Raw genomic sequence first — 15,885 nt, forward strand, 5'->3', positions numbered from 1 at the left:
TGTCCAGGTCGAACTAATGTTCATGTTGACCTATTTCTAGCGTCGACATATCCACTGTCGACCAACGGGTGTCGACCTAATTGCTGTCAACCTAGAGTCCGGACACCATGGGGTATATTTACTAAAATTCGCATTTTTCCGAATGAGGTTAAAGTTCAAACACGAATGACATCGAAAGTGTAAATTTGCAACTTTTTGAATTTATTACGACTAATTTACTAAGCTGTCGTATTCTGCATTTTCGTATTTACCGATGTCGATGTCATTCGTATTTTTTGGCAGTGTTTTACGGGAGTGAATTGTAAAACACTGCCGACTTTAACACAATGAATCTCGGCCGGATCTGTGAGATCCGTGCTGGGCTTCATTGTGCACCTTTCATAAAAAATAAAACATTGTTTACATTTTTTTTTTTTAATGCGTGGGGTCCCCCCTCCTAAGCAAAACTAGCCCCGGGCTCTTTGAGCCGGTCCTGGTTGAAAAAATATGGAGAAAAAAAGTGACAGGGGTTCCCCCATATTTAAGCAACCAGCACCGGGCTCTGCGCCTGGTCCTGGTTCCAAAAATACGGGGGACAAAAAGCGTAGGGGTCCCCCGTATTTCTGAAACCAGCACCGGGCTCCACTAGCCAGATACATCATGCCACAGCCGGGGACACTTTTATATTGGTCCCTGCGGCACTGGCATTACATACCCAACTAGTCACCCCTGGCCGGGGTACCCTGGAGGAGTGGGGACCCCTTCAATCAAGGGGTCCCCCCCTCCAGCCACCCAAGGGCCAGGGGTGAAGCCCGAGGCTGTCCCCCCCATCCAAGGGCGGCGGATGGGGGGCTGATAGCCTTTTTGTCAAAATTTGAATATTGTTTTTAGTAGCAGTACTACAAGTTCCAGCAAGCCTCCCCCGCAAGCTGGTACTTGGAGAACCACAAGTACCAGCATGCGGAGGAAAACCGGGCCCGCTGGTACCTGTAGTACTACTACTAAAAAAAACACCCCAATAAAAACAGGAGACACACATCTTGAAAGTAAAAGTTTATTACATACATCCACACCTCCAAACATACATACTTACCTATGTTCACACGAGGGTCGGTCCTCTTCTCCATGTAGAATCCATGGGGTACCTGTTGGAAAAATTATACTCACATAATCCAGTGTAGATCGGTCCTCTTCTGTTCTATTTGTAATCCACGTACTTAAAATAAAAAAACGGACACCCGACCACGCACTGAAAGGGGCCCCATGTTTTCACATGGGACCCCTTTCCCCGACTGCCAGGAACCCCCCCTGACTTCTGTCTAAGAGGGTTCCTTCAGCCAATCAGGGAGCGCCACGTCGTGGCACCCTCCTGATTGGCTCTGTGCTCCTGTAGTGTCTGTCAGGCAGCACACGGCAGTGATACAATGTAGCGCCTATGCGCTCCATTGTAACCAATGGTGGAAACTTTGAGGTCAGCGGTGAGGTTACTTTCGGTCAACAAACCAAAGTACGTGGATTACAAATAGAACAGAAGAGGACCGATCTACACTGGATTATGTGAGTATAATTTTTCCAACAGGTACCCCATGGATTCTACATGGAGAAGGGGACCGACTCTCGTGTGAACATAGGTAAGTATGTATGTTTGGAGGTGTGGATGTATGTAATAAACTTTTACTTTCAAGGTGTGTGTCCTGTTTTTATTGGGGTATTTTTTTTAGTAGTAGTACTACAGGTACCAGCGGGCCCGGTTTTCCTCCGCATGCTGGTACTTGTGGTTCTCCAAGTACCAGCTTGCGGGGGAGGCTTGCTGGGACTTGTAGTACTGCTACTAAAAACAATATCCACATTTTGACAAAAAGGCTATCAGCCCCCCATCCGTCGCCCTTGGATGGGGGGGACAGCCTCGGGCTTCACCCCTGGCCCTTGGGTGGCTGGAGGGGGGGACCCCTTGATTGAAGGGGTCCCCACTCCTCCAGGGTACCCCGGCCAGGGGTGACTAGTTGGGTATGTAATGCCAGGGCCGCAGGGACCAATATAAAAGTGTCCCCGGCTGTGGCATTATGTATCTGGCTAGTGGAGCCCGGTGCTGGTTTCAGAAATACGGGGGACCCCTACGCTTTTTGTCCCCCGTATTTTTGGAACCAGGACCAGGCGCAGAGCCCGGTGCTGGTTGATTAAACATGGGGGAACCCCTGTCACTTTTCCCCCCGTATTTTTTCAACCAGGACCAGCTCAAAGAGCCCGAGGCTGGTTTTGCTTAGGAGGGGGGACCCTACGCATTTTTTTTACAACAAATTTAACACTTTCCCACCCCTTCCCACTGATAAACATGCACGGATCTCATGGATCCGTGCATGCCTATCAGAACACGGTAAAAAAGAGCAGGTCTGTTTTATTTTAGCACTTTTTTACGATTTGTATTTTTTCACGACAGTGTTTGGCTATTGCCGGCAGTGTTTGTGAATTACACTTTTTAGTAAATGACCGAGTTCTACCAAATTACAGGCGTATTTGACCGATGGTGTATTCATTCGTATTTTTTTTCTTTGAGTTCCAAAAAAATACGAATGCCCTCATCACTGCCGTGATTTGAGTTTAGTAAATTCCCGAGATGACACTTTGAAGAAAAAACACCATCTCGGTCAAAATCGTGACCTTAGTAAATATACCCCCATGTGAGGAATAGTAAATTTTGGCGATGTATTATTGCCGCAAATAGCACCGATAAGAAATGATAAAACCTGATCCTTAGTAAATATGCTCCTATGAACCATCTGCAGAGACAGCTGAACACACTCCTGCTCTGTACTTCAGCAGCCTGCAATGCAATGTAGAGGTTTGTGCAGCGATTGCTAATATTTTCTACCGAAACGTATTTAAGTTGAGCTGAGTTTGCAGATTAGACTTTATATTCGTGGTGTGTGCTCCAAGTTTTTACACGCCCAGAGGCAATGTACTCATTTTTACATTTAACTTCACACAGCTGGAGCTAAGCACGGCTCCCAGAACAGAACGCCGAGCCCGGCTTCTGCACTGAAAATGAAATGACTGCTTTTTATCCCAGAGATGTGAGAGGGGAGATTATAATGACTGCAGACCTGGTTATTTAGAGGACAAAACTTTAGCTTCTGACACTCAGCAGAAGCCTTTCTCCACATCGCCTTGCAATTTTAAACAAATCACATGGAAAACTTTCTTGATAAGTGCGTCCCTGTTGTCTAAGGGCCTAATTCAGAGCTGATCATCGATCGCGGCTTGTGCGCAGCGTCCGCACTGCCCGTGCGCCCACATCTCACTGGTGCGATCGCCTCTGCCTGTGCCTGACTGACAGGCAGAGGCGGTCGCGGGGTGTGCCAGCGGCGTTAGAACGGCGTTTGGGGTACGCGGTCCAGACAACGCAGGCGCGTGTCCGGACTGCTGCTGGGGAGGGCCGCGGCAGCTGCGTGATGTCACACGCAGCCGCTGCGACCCAAAACATGATGGGTACCCACCTGGCACCGCAGCTAGGCTGCGTAGGCAGGGAGCTACTCGCCAGGTGCAAAAGCATCGCAGCCGTGTGATGCTTTCGCACCTCTGCGGGTGGGTGGGGGAGTAGGACTTGACATGCGGGGTGGACTAGCCCCGTTCTGGCGTCCCCCCGCATGTCAGGGATTGTGATCTACGATCAGCCCTGAATCACCCTCTAAGCACGGTGGAGGCATTGTATGTGATGAAGATATGTATCTGCAAATGCACCATATGACCTCTCCAAATGTCCTAATTTAAGTTGGACAGTCCCGGTTTGTAGTCCCGTCATCCCACCAGTAGACATGTCTGTCCCGTGCGGTGGGAAAGTTGCCAGGTATGTCCAGTTAATTTCTGTGCTGCACTCGCTGGGTGAATGTAGTGGACTGTGGCACAGACTAACACTTCACAAGTGTTAGACACGCCCCCAGAGGTGAAGCCACACCTCCATCATTATGTGTTGACACCCTATGACCCAAATCATGCATCAGAAATATTGAGAATTATGCAAAGTACCCCCTGACTCAGTGATGTCACAAGATCCGAATGACTTGATAGGTTGAATTTGAATTGGCCCACAATATGGCTGGTCCGCTGTGAATCGGTGATAAGTATGTCTGGCTACATCTGCAACTAAAGAGTTCATCCGTGTGAAAGAGCTGAGAGCAACTCTACAAGCTATTTATAAAAGCGATGACTTGGACTCGTCGTTTATCACTGTCAGGGAAAAAAGGAATTTCTCTGGGGACCCAATAGACACAAAAGAGATCTTTGTGGCTCTGCAGACCACGTTTCGCTCAGCCTTGCCTTGTATTTTCTCCTCTTTACGTATGCCGCCATTGAATAGAATCCCTTATCTGTGCAGTCTGAACAAGAATCCGGGAAAAGCTGCAATGTACTCCAATCAAAGCAATGATCTTTACTTTCTTTTCATGTTCTTAAAATGTATCCAAGAGAAAGTTTCAGACCTGGGAAAAAGCTACACCTTTTATCTGCCTATTCCCTACAGAACAAAACCTGTGCAAAGAATGGATAAAACGTGGTCCTAAAGAACTAGAAATATAGCTCTGGAGAACGTCTTAAATATAATAAAAAGGCAAAGAACCATAACATTTGGTTACAGGGAGATACAGTACTATATATAGAACAAACTAAAGTTGAGAACGAAAGGTAAAGCCAGTACAAAGATGGGAACTTTCTGTCCGTAAGACAAGTTTTTCTTCTTTATACAGTCAAAATAATACTTTGAATTACTATAGAAGTATTTTATCTTTTGTTTTTAAATGAACTGTGAACAGTAGTCCAAGTTTTTTTGCTGTCATTTGAGGATCAAAGTTAGTATTAGACAAATCTAATCAAATTTAGCCGAAATGCGTGAGCACCGGCTCAGACACTGTCAAACAGCCTCAAACGCGGTTGAGCTCATGATTTGGTTCTAAAGATTGCCAAATTCTAGCACATTTTGAAACTGATTTGAAACCGGGACCGATTTGAGCATTTTAACTTTACCATTTTCTCCTAAAAGACCACGCATTTCACCATGTTTTAACTAACTAGTCTAACTCATGACAGTTAGTACCATTGTGGCTTATATCTTATGTAAAGGAGTGCATTGGTGTATTTGTGCCTCTGCATTCCGTACACCTTTTATGCCAGTAGGACTTACACAAGTTTTTGGAAGGCATATTTTACATTACCATTTGCAAATCTGTAACACGTTTCATAAACTCAGACAAGTCTTCGGATACCTCCCAAACACTTGTTTGCTTGGCTGGTGTATCTTGATCAGATGTGTGTATCACTTATCTGCCACAATCATGATGCATACAGTAATTACAGGACTTTCTACTGCGGCGTTTTGCCATCACAATGAATGGGTCTCATGAGTCAGTTTGCTACATGGTCCTTGTTGTAGGGATAAACAGGTTATTTGAAACATGCATTCTGCCAATAGGCATACTGTAAAGTCCTGGGGGTATCTGAATATCTCAGGATGAATACAGGGTTGATCACCTTTAGACAGGGATACAGTTAAAATACCGACTGTTGGGATCCTGGCATTCAGGAGACCAATGCCAGAATCCCGACAGCTGGTAAAATACCACCGGATGGAATCCCGACCTTTGTAGGGTATTCCCACTTGGTTGGTGGGTCCACGTCACCAACCGAGTGGGAATATAACATGTGGCAAGCCACTGGGCCCAAAGCATGATGAGCGCAGCGAGCCCGCGAGGGGACTGGATGCCTCGCTGACGGGATTCCGACAGACGAGATGCCGCTGTCGGTATACTGACTGCTGTCATCCCGTCTGTCGGTAAAACATACTGATTCCCTCAGATACACTGGTTTGAGTATTGTGATGTACAGATATAAGCCTCGAGAGAAATCTAAATGGGAAACTGGCATCTGTATAAAAAAAAAAGTAAGACTATATTTCTAGGGTTTAGAAGAAGAATAATCGGACCTTCATGTCTGTGTGATAAAAACCCTGTTCTGTTTTATAACTCTTTTACATTTGTAAAGCACTACATTATATGCCAGCACTATATAAATAAAACATAAAAAGAAAATAAATAATAATAGTAATACCAATAATAATAATAATGATAACAATAATAATAATATGCAAAACGCTATGGTATAAGCCAGCATTATAGCAATAAAAAGTAATAAGGAAATAAATAATAATAGTAATACTACTACTACTACTACTACTAATAATAATAATGATAACGATAATAATAAAAATAATAATAATAATAATAGTAATACTATGCAAAACACTACGGTATATGCCAGCACTAAATACATAAAAATGAATAAGGAAATAAATAATTATAATAATAATAATAATATGCAAAACACTATGGCATATGCCAGCACTATATAAATAAAAATGAATAAAGAAATAAATAATAATAATAATAATAACAATATGCACTATGGTATACGCCAGCACTACATAAATAAAAATGAATAAGGAAATAAATAAAAATAGTTAAAAATAATAAATAATAATACTATGCAAAACACTACGGTATATGCCAGCACTACAGTACATAAGTAAAAATGAATAAGGAAATAAATAATAATAATATGCAAAACACTACGGCATATGAATAATAATAATAATAATAATAATAAAAAATAGTAGACAATATCAAAAAGTATACACAGTGTATATTTTCCCCAGGAATTATCTGCAGGTTAGATGAATCTTACCATCTCACATGATATTTAGTACGCGGGCAGACATACAGTACGGGAGCTACACTGTCTTTCCCCCAACACAACACGGCAAATGAACATGGTCAGAGTCGCCTATTACATTTTAAATACTAATACAGGAAGAGACACTAAAAAAGCCGTACGGTACATCTGGCTAATACACTACTATAGGGCTACTGCCAAGAGCTAACGCTTCCAAGGACAAATCATTAGAGCCTGGGACTGTCCCTAGAAATTACAGACAGGCCATAAAAACAAACGCTGATGCCTGTTATAACTACTTGTGCTCCTCTAGTTGCTTAGATCCATCTATTGCCAGTACGCAACTCTGCTTCTGGTCCAAATTTCCAGGCCCCTGACATTTCCTTCTGTGTATCCAATCTCCTGATCCAAACAGCTGCAGACAGCAAGCTACGGGCTCGTCATATCCACAGTGGCAGGACAAAATGAGAGGTAACAATGCAGACAAACACTGCCGGCCTTGGGGTATTTGTCCTGCAGTGGCCAGGGGGGAAGAGGATGACGTCAGTGCCACACATCACTGTCCATCTACAGCATGTTAGTCACATTGGAAGAGTGTAGCACAACAAGAGTACACAGCAATGCTGGAGACATCACAGAAATCTGCGCTCCGTTCAACGAATAATATCTTGTTTGCGAATTGTATTTTAAGGTCAATTTCATTTGAATCATGTGGGGAAGAAATCAGCAAGAAACAAGGCTTTGGCTGCAAGTCTTGCAATCATACTGTGCGTTTACAAATATTTCCTACTACCTGGTCGCAAGAGACGTTTCTACCAGTGCGCAGGCATGGCCACTGGGAAGGGGGGATGTGATTGGTCGGATATGAGGCATAATGAACGGATCTGGGTCCGTCCTATTTTAATGCAATGTAACTTGGACCACTATGTGAGTGACCCCATGGTACCGTTTGTCAGGACCACGCATTTTGATTGTCATGAGGACTAATCTTGGTGTAGCTTCCATAGAACAAACCAAGCACCCAAGTTCACTTCCATATAACAAACCAAGCACCCAAGTTCACTTCCATAGAACAAACCAAGCACCCAAGTTCATCCATGATACTGGTCCCCTAAGTTACTGGCTCTTAGAGGAGGAGGTGGGACCATTAGGCTGTGATGGTTCCCCTGTGGGCCAGTCCAGCCCTGTCTGGCGTATCTCAAGCAGCGCGTCCCCAACTCGGTCCTCAAGACCCACTACCAGTCCAGGTTTTTAGGATGGTTTAGTTTCAGTGGTTCTTAGAGCAGTACTTTAAGATAGGGAAATCAAAATTGACTTTATTAAATTTAATTAAAATGAACACATTCCTTTCTAGATAATTAATCATCTCAGATGCAGCCGGGGAACAGGGATACTCAGTAAACTTTACGACATTAATTGAAATAAAATTTTTATTTTGAGAGATGGCGTAGAGGAAAGTGGCCCAAACAATGCATTTAAATCACAACTCCCAATCCTGTCCTATCTAGTGTAGTGTTGGCAAACAGGCTGCCTCAGTGCCTTCACCTGCGGTCCCGGCTCATTACTGCTTTATGCCCTATCGGGACATATCTGCGCCAAGTGCAACAGAATATGCTGCGCTCTATAAGAAACTGCTAATAAATAAATGAAATAAATACTTGCCTACTCCCCTGGAAAGTCTATGAGACTCCTGAATTTTGTAGAGTTCTCCCACACACCCAAGAGCGCTGATCACCCTCCCTGATCCCAAACTGTAAGACAGTAGTTGTCTGCACTATTGCTACTACTGGAAATCAGTGTACTTCTAGCAAATACAAACATTGGGATTTTGTTCATATTTTTTGGCTAAACCATTTAAGCTTACAGCCCTACATCAAGGGACCCAAGTGTTTTTTTTACCCTCTTGATCCTGCGCTCTTCCCAACAATAGGCACTAGGCCTAGGGGGAGTTAGCAGTTAGGATTAGTGATACTCACTGCTGGAAGCACCACAAGATCCTCAGGAGGTCATCAGGAGGTCAACGGTAGACACTTCTGTAGCCGCTGGACCAGGTAAGTCACCACTAGACCACTAGGGACATTTTGTTGACACTCTAATCATGTCGACATTTCAAATCAGTATTGACATGATGAATGTCAATGTGTCAAGCATGTCAACAGTACGCCGGTGTTGACATTTTCTTGTCAAAATGATGAATGTCCACAAAATATACCACACACATATGGGTCACACCCTCCACCAGGCTGTGAAATCCGTCCTCCAAGAAATCACAGCGAGTTGTCACATTTCTTATTACAGCATGTAATACTTGTTTGAGGCTCGGTGGCCAATCACCCAGGGGAGCAGTGACCGGCACACTGGGGTTCTCAAAGACAGAGGGGCAGATGTATTAACCTGGAGAAGGCATAAGTAAGTGATAAACCAGTGATATGTGCAAGGTGATAAACGCACTAACCAATCAGCTCCCATATGTAAATTAACAGTAAGGAGCTGATTGGCTGGTGCCGCTGGCGCATTTAGAATGGGTGCAGTGTGTGCAGTGCACACGGACCCCTGGGGGTCCAGGGGTGACCACACCGCACATCTTGCACCCATTAATTGAAATACTTACCCTCCGGAGTCCCGCGGCGCAGCAGTAGCGCTGCCAAAACCACTGAGAAAATAGCGCGGCGCCATTTTCCCGGTGATTCACGCATGCGCAGTAAGAAAATCACTGGGAAAATGGCCACCACGCCATTTTCACAGAGATCTGCGCATGCGATGTAGACTCTGGGACAGCGCTAGGGTCCCCTAGTGCCCAGAGTCTACACAGCGCTGTCGGCTAGAGAGGAGGGGGCCCAGCCGGAGCCTGTACAAGAGCCTATACCTCTCTAGAAACGTCCCTGGCTGGTGCGTTTATCACCTTGCACTTATCACTGGTTTATCACTTCCTTACGCTGTCTCCAGGCTAAATACACCTGCCCCAATATCCCTTCTGCTAAGCGCAATCCGGCCTTTATAAAATACAGTAACACTGTGCAAAGTTATTATTTCATTTCTCTTTAAAAATCTGGCTAAAACACTTGGAACTATTACCACTGAACCAGACTATAGAACGCTGGACAAAAAGTTCTATTGATTTTCAAGAGGATTTTCCTACGACCCAGCAGAATGCCACTGCAAGGCTTTGCTGCAACCTTCCGTCTAGTTATTTAGTGACTCCAGCGTTGCAGATATTTTCTAGTTTTGCATTAAATCTGAAAAATGAAATTGGTCCTTACCTACAGTTGTTTTCTTCTTGCACGTCAGCACAGCCCGTCCTTAGGACGTTACATTGCCTTGATAAGTTGCTATGCTTCTGCTGCGGAGCCTGTAATGTAAAGGAAAACTAATATAAATGTCCGTGCAGTAAGTATGGCAGAAGCTACACCGGTAACATAAACATGTTGTTCAGTATGACATATTAATACTGTCTTAATGAAAAATAAATAAAATGCTGAATATTCAAACAACCCCCTACTAGCATGTAGATAAGTAATTCTAAACGTTGTTATATATTATTTAAATGAGTTATATATGCTTACACTCGCTGCTCAAGTGCGAAGGACGTAGCCGCCTGCTTGGCTTGTTTCAAACAGGCTGGGTGGTAAGAGGAGATTGGAGGGGATGCGGTCATGTGACTGGTGGTTGGGAGACCGCCAGTCACTATACCGACGCCGGAAACCAGCACGATGGAAAGCCCAACAGTCGGCATGCCGACTGACGGGGACTATTCACACTAGTGGGTGTCCATGACAACCATAGAGTGGGAATAGAACCTGTGGCAAGTGGCAAGGTGCTTTGTTGCGCTCGCTTCCCCCCTCCCCACGCGGCAATCTAAACCCCGGGATCCCGACATCGGTATGGCGACCGGCAGAATCCCAACCGCCGGTCACCCATACACTATACAAATGGAGTGCGGCATGTGACATTGGTACTACAGTATGGCGGAAGCGGCAAGCAGCAACCAGGAATCAGAGTCCTATCTAGGTAGCCATTTGTTTCCCCCAGCACCCTGAATGATAACCGTAACCAGATATAAATTCCACATAATAATAGAATTCAGAGATCTTCGTTACACATATTTGCGCAAATGTGTGAATAAGCCCCAAAGCCGCATCAAGGCGTCTCTGTATATTTGGGGTCCCTAGCGCTATATCTAGGTGCAGGGTGTGGCACCCCAAAACACCAGCATAAGCCAGAAAGCCCAGCGTAGCATACCAGTGAAAAAACTATAGTGTTAATAAATTAGTATTTAGGAAGCCGAAGCTATAGAGAAAGTGATACAAACATGAAATGCAATTAAAATAGAGAAATAGTGTTAAAAAATTAATAAGTGAAAAGTGTTAATAGAATGTAAGGGTATGCCACACTAAGGCCATCCAGCTCAGCCAGTCCAGAGGCACCACACCTCACACCTCCATTACCCCAATCTGGGTCTATGATTAACCAGGAAGGAGCCACATGATAATGGCGCCTTACTACAATATGTCTAAGCTAAGAGCTCCCCCCCCCACGCGGCAATCTAAACCCCGGGATCCCGACATCGGTATGGCGACCGGCAGAATCCCAACCGCCGGTCACCCATACACTATACAAATGGAGTGCGGCATGTGACATTGGTACTACAGTATGGCGGAAGCGGCAAGCAGCAACCAGGAATCAGAGTCCTATCTAGGTAGCAAAGAAAATGACTTGACTACCTAAGGGGGTCTATGTACTAAGCCTTGGAGAGAGATAAAGTGGGCGGAGATAAAGTACCAGTCAACCAGCTCCTGTCACATGGCAGTTAGGAGCTGATTGGCTGGTACTTTACCTCTGTCCACTTGATCTCTCTCCAAAGGCTTGGTACATAGACCCCCCTACAACTTCTACTTAGCGGTGTTGTGATGTCATCATCACACTGCATATGTCATTATTCTGAGCCACAACCTCATGTAGGCTTCATGATGGAGACCAGAGCCCGGAGCAGCAGATGAGGGTTTAGAATTTGTGGGTGGTTAAGCCAGGTAGTTCTGCCCCTTGATCGCCCCCCCTGGCGAGTACCATCCTGGCCTACCGGTAATTAATGCCTTATAGGGAATAGTACATTCCAGGGGGAGGGATACTAGTACACAAGAATGATATACAGAATGTCCGGAGGGGGTGATCAGGCACCAGCAACCAATATAGAAAAGCCTGCTTTAACCAGGTGAGAGGGCAGTGGTGTAACTACCACCCCCGCAGCCACTGCGAAGGCTTGGAGGCGCAGGGCTGCGGGGGCGCCGCCAGTGCCCGCCACTGATTGCTGCTGTGTGTGATACTGTGAGTTCGGAAAGGAGCTGGAGGGCACAGTGCGCGCCTCTCCTGTGTCCCTCCTGGGTCTCTGGCGGCGGCGGCGTGTCTGCCAAATTAAGTGCCGGTTCGTGAGCCAATCAGAGCTCGCGGACTGGCAGCCAATCAGAAGCCTCAGCTGCCGCTCCGCGAGCTCTGATTGGCTCACGAACCGGCACTACATTTGACAGACATGCTGCCGGAGACACACGACGAGATGCGCGCGCTGTGCCCTCTGGCTCCTTCCCGGACTCACAGACTGTACCCTCCTTCCCTGACAGAACAGCAGCGGGGGGAGGGAGTGTAGCAGGCACTGGGGGGGGGGGGGGGGGGCATTTTTGGCACTGGGGGCATATGTTTAGCTGGCACTGGGGAGGCATATCGGGGCATATGTGTATCTGGTACTGTGGGGGCATATGTGTATCTGGCACTGGGGGCATATGTGTATCTGGCACTGGGGGCATATGTGTACCTGGTACTGTGGGGGCATATGTGTTTCTGGCACTATGGGGGCATATTTTTATCTGGCACTATGGGGGAATATCTGGAACTGGCGGCACAGCCCTAGCAACGAGCATTACCCCCTGGTAACAAGCACGACACCCAGCTCATTAAATCCCTGGCAACAAGCATTACCCCCTAGCAACGAGCATGACACCCAGTGCACGAAACCCCTGGCAACGAATTTTACCCCCTGGCAACGAGCTTGACACCCAGCACATGATACCCCTGGCAACAAGCATAACACCTAGTGCATGAAACCCTGGCAACAAGCATGACACCCTGAGCATGAAACCCCTGGCACCGTGCATGGAACCAAGAGCATGAAACCCCTGGCAAACGAGCAGGTAATTTAAAAGTAATTAGAAGCCTTGCTGTAGGTCTTAATGTGTAATGGGCATTGCGGTGTGTGGCATAATGTATCACGGGCATTGTGGTATAATGTCTCAGGGGCATTGCAGTGTGTGGCATAATGTATAACGGGCATTGCGGTGTGTGTCATAATGTCACAGGCATTATGGTGTGTGGTATACTATATCACGGGCATTGTGGTATGTGGTATAATATCTCAGGGGCATAGCAGTGTGTGGCATAATGTATAATGGGCATTGCGGTGTGTGGCATAAGGTATAACGGGCATTGCGGTATGTGTCACAGGCATTACAGTGTGTGGTATACTGTATCACAGGCATTGTGATATGTGGTATAATGTCCCAGGGGTATTGCAGTGTGTGGCATAATGTATCACGGACATTGCAGTGTGTGGCATAATGTATCACGGATATTGTAGTGTGTGTAATAATGTGTCACAGGCATTGTGGTATGTGGTATAATGTCTCAGGGGCATTGCAGTGTGTAGCACAATGTATAACGGGCATTGTGATGCGTGGCATAATGTGTCACAGGCATTACGCTGTGTGGCATAATGTGTCATGGGCATTATTGTGTGTGGCATAATGTCTAAGGGCCATTGCAGTAAGTGGCATAATGTATACTGGGCATTACTATAAGGAGTAAAAAAGACAAATAATGTAAGGGGCATGAATCAGGATTATTTTTTGTCATATGGTGGCCAACAACTGGGCGTGCAGGTTGCAAAACTGGGGTATAAGGTAGTCTTTTCCTGCAATGTCACGCCCCTTTAATCAAAGCCACACCCATTTTAGCAAGTCCACGCCCCGTAGGCGCGGACAGATTCATCACTTTACTAATGGCAATTATGGGTGGGGGAGGGGACGGGGGGTAGTCGCCAGAGAATGTTTTGGCTTGGGGGATAAAAATTTCTAGTTATGCCACTGGAGAGGGGGTAGGGAATTATTCTCATATGACTCACAATCTGCCTCTCATGCAAAGCTCTTATTAAGTGGCCTATTTATCAAACCCCTTTTATATAAAAAGCAGAATGGGTTATCTAATAATGTCTCCTGCAAAAAGACAGGCAGTACGGCGATAGGGTTAGCAGAGTTCTTCGCTGGGAACAGCCTCTTACCGAAGCTCTTGCACTGGCGAGAGATTACTTGATAAATTGCTAAGAACAATAAATCTTTATTGTCACGATATGGAGTGATAATTAATCCTCAATATTGATAAATATGCCCCTAAATGATAGTAACTAAAAACATTCTCGTATCAGACTAGTATTCGGACTCGTATCTCAGAGTGTTTTCTAAAAGCTGGCGTGGCCAGATACAGAAATCCTTGAGTGTTGTATATTGCGTATATTACTAATTACTTAAGAGAAGTAATAGTACTACAAATGTAAAACACAGCCAGATTCTAATTAGGTTAATCCAGTAAACACACAAAATGATGGTGTTTTTCCATTAAAATTGAAACCAGATGTTTTCCTTGTCATTGACCAAATAAATACAACTGAGGTCAATGGGAGTTTCCTGAAATCATGGTCCCAAATGTTCACATCAGACTGAATATGTATTCAGAGAAATTATTCCGTGTTCTACTCAATCAGATCGCTGCCAGAATTATGGAAAAAAAAACTTTCTACAACAACAAAACACTGTACAGTAATAATATGTTCTTCCTGCACATGCTCAAACCGACAGATGTTAATGCACATACTGTAGGGGTCAATTCAATTAGGGGAGAAGGGGACGGAACGTTGTTGCCACTGCGTATTAACATCGGCAACAGAAGCAGAACTCACCTCACTCGCAGCCCAATCTGATTATTGTATGCAGCCCTACGGGGGGGGGGGGGGGGGGGGCTCTGCTGTGACATTGTATATTTTCGCACAGTATCAGCGTATGTGATCGCAGCTATGAATGCATTTGCGTACAATTCTGACCCAGGTCCACATTTAATATATCAAAGCAAAAGATATATGTATATATATATATATATATATATAGCTATATCTATACCGAAAAAGTTTGTTCTCAAGTGATGTACAGTATTTTGGGGGTCTATTCATGGAGCAGTGAAGAGTGTGGAGAAGTGAGCCTGTGGAGAAGTTGCCCATGGCAACCAATCAGCTGTTCCATACAATTGTACAGTATGCAAATTCTAAATGTTGCTTCAATGCTGATTGGTTGCCATGGGCAACTTCTCCACTGGCTCACTTCTCCACACTTTTCACTGCTTTATGAATAGACCCCTTTTTTATGCTTTGACGTCTGAAATGTTTGCAGCATGTTAATGTAGAAATATGTCCTCAGTGTAGGCGCAGTCCTCGCCCTCTGAGCTTATGTGAGCTACAAGCACATACACTGAGAGAATAGCTTTGGGACATAAGTGAGAATTAGGTCACTTAGTCCGTTTTCCATTGCTCATAGCCTGGTACGTTCCCTGGAAAGCGACAGGCCATTGTTTTCAGCAGTGGTTGGCAGCTGGACGTTAAATCTCACAAATAAGCAACCGTTTAATATTTACAAGTAAATGTATTTGACTAAAAAGTCAGAACATACGTTACTATGAAACATTTATATTTATTGATATGGCCTTGTCACCTATACACACTGAAAGCAGCTATAAGCAGCCATTTGGTATGCTGAGCCAACCAGGTACCACCGGGTGAGGGCTGGCAAGTATTTGCCTGTGAAGCCGGGGCGGCAACAACAAGTAAGTGACCCAGGACCAGAGGACGGATCGATCAGCAGAGACCTCCTGCTCCCTCATACTACAGACGGCTCGTGACCCGACGGAGGCGCCCGGAGCTCAGACTGCGGACCCGCTACCCGGAAGAAGACGGGATCGAACGTGGGCAACGGGGTAAGTCGAGAGGTTAACTCTCCCTACACCCCTAGCCCTAAGACCCGTTCTCCGGAGCCGCAAAGAGTTGAGGCCTAACCTCCGGACCGGAGCCGGGACCTCAAGTGAGGCGCCGGCCCGCCCACAGGT

The 15,885-nt window shown here is 45.4% G+C and overlaps 1 protein-coding gene across 7 annotated transcripts in view; it reads right to left on the minus strand.

Moving 5' to 3' along the window:
• The window catches only part of KLHL29 (kelch like family member 29), a 1,368,521-nt gene that overhangs the window by 892,487 nt on the left and 460,149 nt on the right, over nucleotides 1-15,885 (minus strand). For 5 of the 7 annotated variants that reach the window (XM_063915305.1, XM_063915304.1, XM_063915306.1 and 2 more), the window contains one exon: nucleotides 9,957-10,045. The gene's annotated coding sequence lies outside the window, so the exon portion shown is untranslated. Of the gene's footprint in view, nucleotides 1-6,708; nucleotides 6,782-9,956; nucleotides 10,046-15,885 lie in introns of those variants that run through there. The other 2 variants (XM_063915307.1, XM_063915310.1) reach the window with 2 other exon arrangements.

The sequence above is a fragment of the Pseudophryne corroboree genome, chromosome 4 (assembly GCF_028390025.1).
Source record: "Pseudophryne corroboree isolate aPseCor3 chromosome 4, aPseCor3.hap2, whole genome shotgun sequence".
NCBI lineage: Eukaryota > Metazoa > Chordata > Amphibia > Anura > Myobatrachidae > Pseudophryne > Pseudophryne corroboree.